At 45.5% G+C, this 13842-nt stretch overlaps 1 long non-coding RNA gene across 1 annotated transcript in view; it reads left to right on the top strand.

Moving 5' to 3' along the window:
• The window catches only part of LOC309663981, a 173303-nt gene that overhangs the window by 16599 nt on the left and 142862 nt on the right, over positions 1-13842 (top strand). The window lies entirely within an intron of this gene.

The following is a 13842-nucleotide window of genomic DNA, read 5'->3' as shown; positions in this document are numbered from 1 at the left end:
TCTTACAGCTAGAATGCAATATATGTTTCCAGATGGCATACACTAATAGAATTATATAGGGGGTGTGCTTCTGGAAGTGTGTCCCTTCATCAGCCACCAACCTATAATCAATCTATACCTCTCCATGTATATTTGCCTCCTGTGTCTTAACTTTTCTTATATATGCACACATATGTGGTTTCATGTAATAAATGGTCATATGAGTGGGTGGGGGTGTGGTGAAGAGGACAAGAGCTCAGATCTTGAAGGAAAATATTCCTGATTCAATCCTTGGCTCCGCTTTGTATTATCGGAATGGCATGTTGGGGAAAACATATAAGTTTACCTACCTTATCTCCCTCAAAGATAGTTGTAAACATGAGGGATACTGTGGTAAAATGCTTAGCATAGTTCTAATGGTATCATTGTATAAATTTACACACACATACAAATAAATATAAATACTTATCCACATATGCAGATATACTCATTCATATATGTGTGCACTGACAAATAGCATGTGTACCCACACACATGTGCATTTAAATATAGATAGAGACACAGGGCATGTGCAGCTTTCCTATATAAGGAATCTAATCAAGAATGTTGTTTCTCCCAGAGTTGGGGTCCAGAGACATCTTTGAGTCCTAGTTCCTATAATGTTCTGGATGAGGGACTGTGGGTGTGGGATAAAAGGCTCCTGGAGTGGAAGTGTGAGGCTGAGACCAAGCACCTGCTGCGGGTGCCCAAGTGCAATATCAAGATGGGGTGGGTGTGGTGGCCATGAGACATGCCTTGCAGACAGGGACCCAAACTGATCAAGGGCCCCAGCTGCTGTGCACTTGTATTTGTGTTGAGGCCACACTTCCTATGGGCTGCTCCCACCCAGTCAGCCACTGAGTGAGTCCCGGGTGCTAGCACTCATAGTCTCCAGGAGACAGGGGCTTCTCTGATAGTTGACTGTGGTTTGAAGACTCCCTCACGGCCTTCCTCAGCGCATAGCTGGTCTCGGATGCTTCCGGCCAACCTTCCTCCCCACCCTCCTGAATTTAGGTCAGACTTGCATTCTGGTGTGATGGCTCTCCCAGCTGGCCTCTCCCAGCTCCCTCCGCCTTTTCTCTCAAGTGCTTCCCCAAGTAAAATCCTTACGTTTAAGCCTGTCTTGGCGTGTGCTTCTAACACCACAGGGGAGTGTGGAATCCCAGGTCACAGAGGAGCCGAGGATTCAGAAGTCCCAGGAGCCCAGAGGAGGGAGCAGACTTGCATCCCCGATCACACATGCTATACCTCATTAACCTGCACACCCACATTGCCAGGCAGTACTTATTATCGTCCCTGTGAGGTGAGGAGACTGAGGTCTGGGAAGCTCTGTCGCTTGCCCGGGCTCATAGGATCAGAAAGTAGCAGAGCCTGGTCAGGAACCCAGGTTTCCTGAACCCCAAATCTCTACTCTCTTTGATCTGTGCTGCCCTTTGAGCACCTTACCAAGAGCTTCCACAAGCATCATATCGTATCCTCAGTTTCCCCTGTGATGAGGCAGGGTGAGTTCACCACCCCCATTTCACAAATGAGAAGCTGAGACTCAGAGAGGTGAGGTCAATCACCCAAGGTCACTTGGTTAGCAATTAGAACCCAAGTCTCCTGCCAAGTTCCAGCCCAGGGCCATGCCTTTTTTGTCCCTCCTCCAAGGGACTTGTCCCAGTCCCAAGCCACTTTAGTCCCTGCAAAAATCTTGGAGTTGCCTGTTCTGCCTGCCATTCCCCACAAATTCACATTTCCTCTCTCTTCCTGGGAGCAAAAGCCCCAGGGTGACTGAGAGCCTGGCTGTACCAAGTGCATAGCAGCCTGCGGTCCGGCCTGGGGATGCGGGGAGAAGCTCTGCTCCCCACATTGGAAACCTGCCCACCGAGCCTCCTTCCTTCTTGCGTGAAAGTGCTCTAGAGTTTCTGTGCTCACAATGCATCTCTTTGGAAGTCTGCCCTCTGAGGGTTGCCATGGTGACTATTTTGGTACTGCATGCTAGAAAAAGCCGAGGCACCTGCTGGTCACACCACCAAAACTTGTCTCTCTGAAAAATCAGCAGATGGCATTTGTCAGAAATTCCTACTTCTTGATTAATTTGGGAAAAAGAAGAGTGTGTGGCAATGCTGATATCCTTTAACCTGGATTGGCTATGTCGGTGTTTTGGGGAAGATGTGAAATCGCTGTGCACAAACCCCACGAGCTTCCTTTGAAGTGATGGGTTGCTTAGTTTTCCCAGAGAGGCTAAGAAGTTTGGTGATTTGAATTTTAGTAGATGAAAACAAGGGGAAGATCATGATGTCACTTCTCTATTAAGAGGGGTTAGGATGTTAGGGCCAGTTCTGCAAAGGTTCATATCTCACTCCTAGTAACTTCCACAAATTCTCAAACATGCCTCAGATTGGATCCGACTTTTAGTTAACATGAACGGGAAAAAAAAAAATCATGATTTTTTTGATTTGAAACCCAGCTTTGCCACCCATTAACTGTGTGACCTTAGGGAAGTCCCTCAGCCATCCAAAGCTCAGATTCTCCACCTATAAGACAGTGATGATAATAGTATTTATTTCACAAGTTTGTAATGAGGATTAAATGAGATAGTTATTATTATTATCATCATTATTATTAACTAGAATTCAATTTAGGCATGGAGGGATTGACCAATCCATATGCTCATATAGATTTTACATATAACTCTGTTCATGAAAATGAATTAATTTCACTGTCTCAATCTAAGCAATGATATTTTAGTTAGGACAACATAACCCCCCCAAAAAAAACTTCTGGGTGCACATTGTACACTGTGTCTCTAATTTAACTGTTATCTCATTCTGCTTTTTTAGGGACTTGTTCCCCCAGCTCTCACATCCTTGTTTTCACATGCCCTTTTCACAGTTTGCAATACTCTTTGTTCCCAATGTAACTTAGCAAACTTTTAATGTAGGTGTGAGCTGGTTCCCTAAGCATACATTGACTACCACCTCTTAATTTTGGGCTCTTTGTAAGAGCCTTCTGCAGAACGGGTTATGTAGTTTTCTACCCTTTTTCACCTATTGGTTCTCTGTGGAGAATGAGCCTCCAGTTCCTCATTGGCAATTTGATTCTATAATGAGGCCTGGTAAATTACAGATGGCAAAACTTGGGTGACTACTCTCCCCTCCTGTGGCCATGACAGACATTGCTAATCAATTATAGCACTTTTCCCACTGAGCCCTGAAGGACCTGGGAACCTTCCTGAATACAGTGCTCAAGGCAGCCATGCTAATTCACTAGAGTTAACACAGGAAAGGAAAGGAAATCTGTTTGTCATTCCTGGCACTGGGGAAAGAACCCTGGAATGGAAAGCAGAAAAGGTAATGCTAATCCCAGTTCTGCCTTTAACTAACTCTGTGAACTTAGATTCCTCATTTCCTTCTCTGAGGCTCAGTTTCCATATTTGAAATGAAAGAAACAAAGAAAGAAAGAAAAAGGAAGTCTTTAATTCCTTCAAGTTCTAAAATTCTCCATACTTTCATCATCCACCTCCCCACCTCCCACTACAAACACACATTCTCCCATCAGGTGGGCTCCCAGCACCCAATGCAAGCTCTGATCTGTTCTTTTCTTGGGACTTGTCCAAATGATCAGATTTTATCAAACATCCTGGGGTGGCTGAGTGCTAAATAAAACATTCTCAGATGCTTAGAATTACCAAATTATAGCATTTCTGAGCTGAAAGTCACCTTAGAGCACACTGAGCTGAATCCTCCATACTAAAGACGAGGAACTAGAACAAGTGAGTTCAGTGACTTCCCTGAGGTCACTCAGCAAGTTAACAAGTTGATCTGGTCCCCGTTTGGGGATCCATCAGGTATGAGACCAGGCCAGTCCTTGGTCATGTGACCTGGGCTCTACCAATTGGATGTACCCATGGAAGAATCCAGTTCAGAAGTATAGCAGGAAGCCTTGGGAGTGTCAGAGCCTGAGGTTTTGGTGTTCAGTGTTCAGCGTGTTTGGTGAAAGCCATGGTGTTTATGCCCAGGCATGTTGCCAGTGGGGCCTTTGAAGGTGTACTCTCACTTTGTGGTTTGGGCATTTTCCTGGCTGGCTCCCTTTATGCTGCACTCTTTGGCTGTCCTGGAGATTCTGTGAACTATCTAATATTCTTTAATAAATTCTCTTTCCATTAAAATGAGCAAAGTGGGTTCTGTTTATACCAAGAGTCCTGACTGGCACACCAACCCTTGAAAGGAAAGGAAATTCTAAATATAAATGCCACTTCACAGACACTTGTTAATCCTCTCTCTTCTCCTCCGCCCTCCTGCCTTTCTTCTGTCATGCCTGTCAAACTCATCATCACTGAAGCATTGTGGGACCTGTGAAAAGAGATATGTTGGATCTAAATTCCCACAAAATGACACTGAGTGTTTGAAAACGCTTACAAAGAGGCATTGCTCCTCAATGGGGAGGGGTAGGCATCTCAAGGATTTGTGAAGGCTGCTGGGGGTGAGGGCGTGAGGGTTAAGGAGGATGCAGATGTTCCTTTAACACCTCTTCTCCCATCTGCCCCATTCTAGACTTTAAAATATTAGTAAGAATAATGGAGGATAATTTTCGTTGGTTCATGTATGAATTTGAATAGGAGTTGATTCCCAGGTTGGTTGTCCTGCTCTATTCCTAGGTCCCTCCTTGGAAAGACTTGTGCTATGTAGCAAGAGGTACCTACAGATTCATTTGCTTGGAAGGACCTTCCATGCGATGACAAAACAATTACAGATGATCCAAAAACAAACAAAGAGGGACAGGAGGGGAAATAAAGACCAGCATAGCAAAGGAGAGGCTGAAAACAGCTAGAGTGAATTCTCCTTACCCAAACTCCACAAATAGCAATTGTTCATACAACTCTTTTGACCATGAATCCAGACAGGCAGAGGGTGGTAGTGGGTGGAGTATGGACTCAGACCTGCCTGGCACCCATTAGATGTGTGACCTTGGGCCTTTTGGGCAGATTCTCTAATCTCTCTGAGCCTCGGTTCCCTTATTTTATATATTGTATATATTATATAGTACGGTCTTCACCCTGTTCTCATTATTTGTGATAGTTTGTCCTATAGAGTGACTGGGAATGTTGCATTAACAAATATTTTAACTGCTATTCTGAGGGGAAACACATAACCTTCTTTTCTGTGTGTTTTTGTTTAAAGACACCTTGTGTAATATTATTGTTGATTCAATGACATTGAACTACTGGCCAGCAGCACTGGAATTCATGCCTGAATGAAGCTCATCTAACACATACTTTCTCTACAAGTCACATCACAATCTCCTTGTGTACTACTATGCTTGGAGACATTTTAAACATCAAAATCTCTAAGAAAAAGAGCACAAAGTGTGAAAATAGATGGCAAAAAGGAGCTTGTTTGCAGTATGAGAGCTGAAACATGAAGGCAGTGTGTCACTTTGTTCGACCTCAGCTGGGAACGTGTGTGATGGGCAGCTCAAATTTTTTACTGCTCTGCCCATTTCCGCAAATGACTGTAAAGTGCTGCGAGTGTTGATTTTGGGGTTACAGATCAATTTTAACAAGTAGGTGAATTTGCACATATGGAATCTGTGAATAATGAGGATTGACTCTATATACATTTATATATTGCTACCTTACCTCACTTAGTTTTTGTCAGGACCAAATGCATGGGAGAATCCATCACAAACCATAAGGCACTGTAGAAATGAATCTAATGGTTATATAACACATGTGCTGGTGGATGCCAGCTCATTCTCTCTGGCATCAGCTCAGGATTCACCTTCTCCAGGAAGTCTTGTACCAAGGCAAGGACTTAACTGTAAATACAAACTAGAACAGGTTCCTTACCTGCCTGGGTGGGGTGGAAGGAAAAGGTCAAGAGGGCGACTCACTTACTTCATTCTACTTCTCACCTTGTCTGGGAAGCTAGATGCAAGGGCACACACTGCCAAGCGGCAAAGTCAGGATTTGCATCCAGGATTTCTGACTCCAGGGTTTGCAGTCTTAACCTCTAGAATATACTCATACCAAATTTTGTCACATCATAATTGAAACAAAAGCACATCACTTAAAAGTTCCTGGAGAAAACACATGGACCCTTGAGAATACACCTCTGTACCTCCTCCCATCATTCCAGTTAGAGAAACATCGATTTACTGGAGTTCCTCCGAAGTGTGCTAAAGGTTATAAGCCTTTTTTTCTGCCCCCTTCACACCATCACCCCAGTGGTGACATGGTGGTTCCAAGATGTCACAGATGACAATGGCATGGGATGAAGACTTACTGCCGTGGGATCATGTGACCTGGGAATGAGCTGGCTTCATGGAGGATTAAGGATGGAGATTCGACCTAGGAACTGGCTGAACTGGCTAAGCATGAGCAAAGAATACCAAAGAGGCTTCTGAGATGGGGACACTGCCTGATGGCCTCACCCCAGTCCAATTTCCCCTCTGCTGCTTGAGAGTTTATGGGGATATGGGTTCCCTGCACAAAGGCAATATTTCCTACGACTAGTAACCTGAGGAACTCATTCGTTCCACAAACATTTACTGAATGCCTGCTGTATTCCAGGACTTGTGTAAATGGTTGGGCATACTGACATTAGCATTAGGGTATAGTCATATCCTATTTACCTTGGGAGAGATAGTCAGACCAGTGGTTAAGAATGTGTATTCTGTGCCTTAGTTTCCTCATAGGTGAAACGGAGAAAATCCTAGTATTTACGTTACACAGTGGATATGAAATTAAATAGGCTAATACACGTAAAGTTTTAGACCAGTGCCTATCATGTAATAAGCCCTCATTATTAGCTGTTATTAATTTAAGGGGCCTATGCGAAAGAAAGAGAGTGAGAAGGAAAAGTGTTGTGCTGGCAACTATTCAAGTGCGTATGCTTTCTTTCAAAGTGCATATGCTTCTGAGGACATGCAAGGTGGGATTTTGAGGTATCATATTGATTAGGTATGGATTTCACCTTATGAATTTACTTTAGAAACCAACCCCTACATTAGAGTAACCCCCACTACAGTAGTAGTAGTAGTAGTAGTAGTAGTAGTAGTAGTAGTAGTAGTAGTAGTAGTAGTAGTAGCAGCAGCAGCAGCAGCAAATATTTGCTAAGCACATATGTATGGATCAGGCCACAGTGCTAAGCACTTTGCCTGTGGTATTTAATCTAATTCACACAATAATGGGTTCTATTGTTTAGGTTCGAAGAAACTGAAGTATAAGGCAGTAAAGCAATGTGTCCATAGTTAACAGCTGACACATGGCCAGGTGAGGAGGTGAACTCAGTTTCTACAGGTGCAAATGCTGTGTCTTAGCCAATAAGCTTTACTGTCTCTGAGGGAACTCACAGCCTAGTGGTGCTGCTGGCAATTTTAAAGAAATAATCCCAATAGGTGGGAAAAGTGCTGGAAGAGGTGACATGATAATTAAGCTTTTCACCAACCTGTTCTCTCTCCATCACTCTCTTGTTGGTGCCTAGATGGCAGGGACCAGATCTCATCCATTTTGGTTCTCCTTGCACCAGCAAAGTGCTCGGTAAATATTTGCAGGTTTGGTTTGATTTGAATGAGATACAACGACTCTTTCAGATGGTGCTCGATGAGTGAGCTAATGATTTCTCTAGTGTGGATTACAAGCCCTAAGGGTGTGTTATTGTTTCTGAAGTTGGAGCCAGAAATGACAGTCTCTGGTTAAGGATGTATAAATGTTTAAAATAGGAATGATGTTTATTGCAAGCAAATTTGCTAAATGTGGGTCCCTTTGGTTTCTGGGTCATTTACAACTGGCTACCTTAGACTCTTTTATGTTCCAAAAAAGCTCCTGGCTGTTCTGTTTCCCCACGTCATGAACTGAAAATGCAAAATAAGAAGGCAGAACATATCTTTGCAATGAAAACCCCACGGGCTACATTTCATCTGTAAAAGCTGCTATGTGCCAACTTGACACTTCCCCCAGTCCCATGCTCCTTTTGCCTCTGCTTCGGGCACACCCAGAGGAAGGGAGATCACTACCATTCATTCCATCTTTGGGAAGTTCTGAGCCTCACGCAGGGTCCTCTTACTAAGTGCAAGCTGCCTGCCTAGAGCTTTCTCCCACTTGCCCTGCCTCCCCAACCCAGGCCCCATCAGCTTCCTTTACCTCAAGACAATTCTTTTTTTTTTTTTTTTTTTAATATTTATTTATTTATTTGGCTATGCCAGGTCTTAGTTGCAGCATGCGGGATCTAGTTCCCTGACCAGGGATTGAACCCGGGCCCCCTGCATTGGGAGTGCAGAGTCTTAACCGCTGGACCACCAGGGAAGTCCTTCAAGACAATTCTTTAGAGATTAGATATTACCACTGCCATATTCACGGTTCCTTTGAGCATCCTTCATAGAGTATTGTTTCCAGTCCCCTCAAAACCTGGTCAGCTTAAATGGATGTCAGTGTGAGGTCCAGAACTGAACATGGTGCTCTGGATACAGTTCAACTAGCCCTGTAAATGTGGACCATGCTCTTTAAAACATCTTTCTTGTTTCTGCAGCGACACCTGACCTTTCATGCAGCTTGAATGTACAGCGAACTGGATTCCATAGTTCTTTCTCTCGTTATTGCTGTCAAGACAGATGGCCAGTGCCCCATAATAAGGACGCATCAGTCCCAGGGCCCTGAAGGCTGGTGGGAAATTGCCATGAGTGGGGAAACGAGAGGTTGCCTCTTCTCCTTACACAAGTCCCTGGATGTACAGAGCGCATTCAGGTGATGAGGACCAAACCCCAGAACAGGCAGAGGAAGAAGGCCTTGGCGCAGGGTGAGATTTGGGTTGGAAGCACACTATTCCACTTGCCATGAAGTGGAGGTGTCAGCACCTCTGCTCACTGGGAGGAGACATGTCAAAGACAAAGTGGCACGTAGCCTAAGTATTCTGGGTGACCTCTAGTCCCATCTCGTTAGGTCATACAGACCAGAAATATCAGTCCGACATCCAGAAAGCAGTATCAACCTTTTTACATTTTCCCTGAGGTCTCTTTTAAGTAGGCAAAATGAAGAGATTTCATTGAGTGAATTACAGCAAAATTTTTCTTTGCTTGTGTATCTCCCCAAAGCTGGCCATGCTTTGTTAGCTGCACCATTTCCCCAGCTGGAAGTTCCTTTCCTTTCCCTTCTCTCCTCCCAAACCTATAAACCAAACTCTCTAATAAGGAGGAGAACTACCAGAAGAAAACCTAGCTCTTTTTTTTTTTTTAATTCTTTAATTAATTTATTTATTTTTGGTTGGGTTGGGTCTTCGTTGCTGCGCGTGGGCTTTCTCTAGTTGCGTCAAGTAGGGGCTACTCTTCGTTGCGGTGCGCGGGCTTCTCATTACAGTGGCTTCTCTTGTTGCGGAGCACGGCTCTAGGCGAGCGGGCTTCAGTAGTTGTGGCTCGTGGGCTCTAGAGTGCAGGCTCAGTTGCTGTGGTGCAGGGGCTTACTTGCTCCGCGGCATGTGGGATCTTCCTGGACCAGGGCTCGAACCCGTGTCCCCTGCATTGGCAGGCAGATTCTTAAACACCGTGCCACCAGGGAAGTCCAAAAACCTAACTCTTGATTCTCTCTTTTCTTGCTCCTGCCTTTAACTGTGTTGTTTACATTTACTCCATTCTTTCAAGAGATGCTTAAAAGTGTTCAAAGGCATATAAAATACATGTTTTGGTGGGAAAAGACTGTGCTTGCAAAGCAGTGTTTACTCACCTAAGTGAGTTAGCACTTCTGTCTCCTCCCACCCCTCAATTCACACTGCAGGAGCCTGTAAGGGCTTGGGGCACTGGGGGATGGGAAGGGAGGGTGGAATAAACACAACAAAGCCTGGGTTCAAATTCAGCTCAGCCACTTGCTACTTATGTGATCCTGGGCAAGTCATTTAATTTCTCTGGGTCTCAGTTTTATCATTTGCAAAATGGGATGACAGCTACCAAGGAACGATTAAATGGAATAATGAATGTGAGGCATTTAGTATGTGGCTGGAAATGACATACCTCTTCCATAGCAAGTCACATTCAGCCAACAACATTAGGCTGGGGCCTAGGAGATATGCTCACAAGTCTCAGACTGAATTTGTTTCCTGGAAAAATCCATGGTATAGTAGGGGAGATAAGTCAGGCAAAGTAACACCACTAATAGAAAGCAGAGTATGCTGAGAGGATAGGACAGGACTGTGAGAGAGGCGAGGATAGGCAGAGCCCAGAAGTCTCCCTGGAAAGGTGAGGTTTGAATGGTCCCTGCTGAATGGCCAGATTTGACCACAAAGGAAAACAGAGGAAAGGAGAGTATGGTTCTTGTACAGGGAGAGAGAATTGCAACACAGAATGAGTAGGTGGTAGGGCTGGAAAGTGGATGGAAGGTGGGAATTAGTCTGATTAAGGTCCGACTTTCTTATTCCAAAATTGGAGCTACAAACAGGTCTTCTAAATGGACTTTGGCACAGACTCACAGAGTATGACCAAAAAACCAGTCCAGAGAGCTTTAGTGCCAAGACCAAGTGGGAAGAAAAAGAAGTACTGCAAGTCAGAGAGGGCTCACTGGTTCTCACTCCAGGCAGATTTGGTGCCAGTGACTCCAATGGAGGATGGAGATATTCCGACAGCCTGTGGTCCCCGAGGAGACTGGGTCCTTCTGCATCTCCTCACTTACCCAGTAACAGGATCAATGTGAGTATCATTGCCTCAGGTTGTCCCAGAGGGATGGACTTCAGCTCTTCTCTTTTATGGGGCCAGCTGGGTGTAGCTCTAATTTTTATTGAGAGTCATCTGTCATTCAGGCCTGGACTGTTCAGGCAAGAGTGACCGTCAGTTCTTTAAAAATGTATAGCTAAAAGCCTGTCACACTTTTAACACTGCAAACATAGCACTGGCTCCTGTATATAAACTGCTGGTGGCATCCATAATCTTTATATTTAAAGTCTACCTGCTTCACCCACTTTAGGATAGTGCTTATAGACTCGAGTTTACTCAGAAAGAATTTTCCCCAGGACTCTTACCAAGATGTAGGAATGCCAGGTTCAGGCTGTTGGAGGGTCTCTCTATAGGTTCAAGAGAAGGTATGTGAGATGGGGGTAGGGAATAGGAGGCCCAGGAAGGAGAAGGGAGCAGTGGCAGAAAGACCACTCGGGGGAGGCCTGGGGGATATCATAAATACCCAGAAGAATGTCTGGGGAGCGGGCCACGTAGGGGGCAGAGGAAAGGACAGACTCAAGAAATAAAGCCCAGGGCTTCCTTGGTGGCACAGTGGTTAAGAATTTGCCTGCCAATGCAGGGGGCATGGGTTCAAGCCCTGGTCCAGGAAGATCCCACATGCCATGGAGCAACTAAGACTGTGTGCCACAACTACTGAGCCTGCACTCTAGAGTCCGCGAGCCACAACTACTGAGCCCATGCGCCACAACTACTGAAGCCCATGCACCTAGAGCCCATGCTCAGCAACAAGAGAAGCCACTGTAATGAGAAGCCTGTGCACCGCAAAGAAGAGTAGCCCACACTTGCCGCAACTAGAGAAAGCCCACGCGCAGCAATGAAGACCCAACGCAGCCAAAAATAAATAAATAAATTTAAAAAAAAGAAAAGAAAAAAGAAATAAAGCCCAGGACAGACTACGACTCTAAAGTGGTGAGACAGGCGCCAACCACAGGGAAAGTTCTTAGGAAGGATGTAAGGCTCCTCTTCCACGGAAGTAAGATGAGAGAGTTCCCTTCTAGGCGATTCTATTTTCTCTGTACAGGAGATCATTCTCTCTGGGGGTAAGATGCTGGGGTGGAGGTGGGGAGTGGGAAAGGGATGGATGGTACCTGAGGGCCCCAGAGGAAGAGCCTAGGGTAGAGGATGAAGACCTCAGGGGCAGGAGCAGGAATTAGGGCCTCTTGCAGGACTGGCTCTCTCTGTTCACACTCTCCACTCCCCTAGGTCTCCCTATAGAAACAAAGTGCTAAGTACAGATGAGCAGCTAAACTACAGGAGAAGAGCCTGGGTTGCTCTGGGGTCTTCAGAAGGCATAAGTGATTGAAGTGATCACTGCCTCCTGAAAACTGGAAGGTCAGCCTCAGGAGGTGGTTGGAAAATGATGGATATGAAATGACCAGAGAAGGAGCAGACATATATATATACATATATTGCATGTCAACTCACGATTTCCTTCCTTTACCCCATTTTTTTTTTAAGGCATTTCCAACTTTAGAATGCGTGAGCTGGAAGTGATCACGTAGTCAAATCTTCTATTTTGCCACAGGGAAAAGAGGCAAGTACATCACAGAATGATGGGTGCTGCAACAGAAAGAGCAGGGTCATTTGGGAGCACTTGTGAAGGACACTTACTCCCTGCCGGGGGTGACCTCCCAGGGAGGCTCTCCCGCTCAGACACAGGAAGGGGACCCAGGAGTTCCGACGACTTCGTGGATCAGCGTCAGCCACTGCCCACGTGGTCTGCCCAAGCCAGCGAGCTACTCCCTCTCCCTCCTTCACCCCCGGGCCCTGGATCCCTGCTGGGGTTCTCCCATGGGCACAGCGCACAGACACACACCTACGCTGGCTTTGAGCCCTGGCCGCCCCTGGGAATGGTCTTACAGGGTGGCAAGCTCTTAGAATACTTGACTGGGACTAGAATTTCATTGTGGAAAATCTCCTCAGGCTCCAACCGCTGACTCATCCCTTGAGCCTTGTCCAGGAAATCAGTTTCCAAGACTGCACAAACTCACATGCAGAAACGCTATCAATATGTTCGCATTTGTATCTATGTCAATCTCCTTTCCTTATTCCTTGATATAATGAGTTATCTAATTATGGTGACATCTGTTGAGGAGGAATCGAGCTTCCCTCTCCCCGAACAGAACCGGGTACAGGGCTCTTTTGGGGAGATGGCCTGCTGCAGGGTTTATGGGAGACGGGCGAAACCCCCACTAGGAATCAGCCACGGCTGCCACGTGGCTCTTGTTATCATCAGCAGCCAGCTGCTCCCCGTCACGAGCACCACCTCAGACACGGGCAGACCCACAGACTGAGCTACAGGCTCACTGCCCAGAGGTCTCTGTATTTCCAGCCCAGGCTGATTGAGAAGTCAAGAGAGAAGGCAGGAGAACATGTGCTGGTTGCTTCACCTTTGTCTAATTTTAATCCAGAAATGAGTTTATATTGGTTAACCACCATATGACCTGGAAGTTAAGGTATCTGCAACTTCTCTTTCATATCAGCATTCCTCAGAGCCAGAGTTTAAGGCATGGTCAACATTCATTTACTCAACAAGTATTTGTTGAGCATCTAGGTATTGGGTACTGGGTACGGGGGTTCCTGAGATAAATAAGCACAATCCGTGGAGAATTTAACATCCAGTGACACAAATGATAGCCGCACAGGCAGATGGTGCCCAAGACTTGAAGAGGGTGCTGAGAGAGACTTAGAAGATGGGGCCATCCGGTCCAGGGCTCCCTTTTTGCCATAGCCTCTAGGCATCTTTAGAAACCGCAGCGTCTTCACCTTTCACGCTGAACCCCAGAATACTCAAAGTGGCACAGCCCAATATACCAACCCACAGTCAGGAGGGTCAATGGCTTCCCGGTGAACTTGGATTCATTTTGCTGGTGCTTCTCATTGTTCATTTTCCCAGGAGAATTCTGAGCAGCTTTGATTTTTGTTTTCAAGCTTCCTGTGTCTTTGGGGTAAATGTGGCCGTGGTACCTATTTCTGACAGAATTTCTCTTCTTGATGTGTTAGTCCTAATTAAAGTGAGGGAACATAGGCTCCATCTCTAACACAAGCCCTCGCTATATTTGATAAGATCTTTCTTTAGGCCCTAGTACCAAGTGTCATTTGGAAGTATTTTTTCAATTAAAA

Source organism: Balaenoptera physalus, assembly GCF_965194825.1.
Source record: "Balaenoptera physalus genome assembly, chromosome: 7".
NCBI lineage: Eukaryota > Metazoa > Chordata > Mammalia > Artiodactyla > Balaenopteridae > Balaenoptera > Balaenoptera physalus.
The sequence above is the reverse complement of the archived record's forward strand: the minus strand, read 5'-3'. Positions and strand labels throughout refer to the sequence as shown.